Genomic DNA, 345 nt, shown 5'->3' on the forward strand with positions numbered 1-345 from the left:
GCCACGGTCTCGAGCCAGCCGACGGCCACGCGCGACCGCCGCCGCCCGGGGGGCGGACGGCAAGACGCGGGGCCCTGCGTGCGAGCGAGAAGGCAACGTCCGCGAGAGGTGCTCCGACGGCCTGAACACCGGCAGAACCGGCCCGCCGCGGAGCCTCTCCGACGCGCCCGGGGTGAACGCCTCAGCGGGCGCTGCCTGCGGGTCTGGATCAGTGAAACGAGCGGGGGGTGCCGCCACCCCCCCGGCTCCGCACGATTCCCTTCAGCGACAGCGACAGGACCGACCGGGGCGAAGCCGCGGCAGGCTTGACTCCCCCGGTCGCCTTTCAGCGTTCCAGAGTGCCGG

Source organism: Numenius arquata, unplaced genomic scaffold (genome assembly GCF_964106895.1).
Source record: "Numenius arquata unplaced genomic scaffold, bNumArq3.hap1.1 HAP1_SCAFFOLD_208, whole genome shotgun sequence".
Classification (NCBI taxonomy): Eukaryota; Metazoa; Chordata; class Aves; order Charadriiformes; family Scolopacidae; genus Numenius; species Numenius arquata.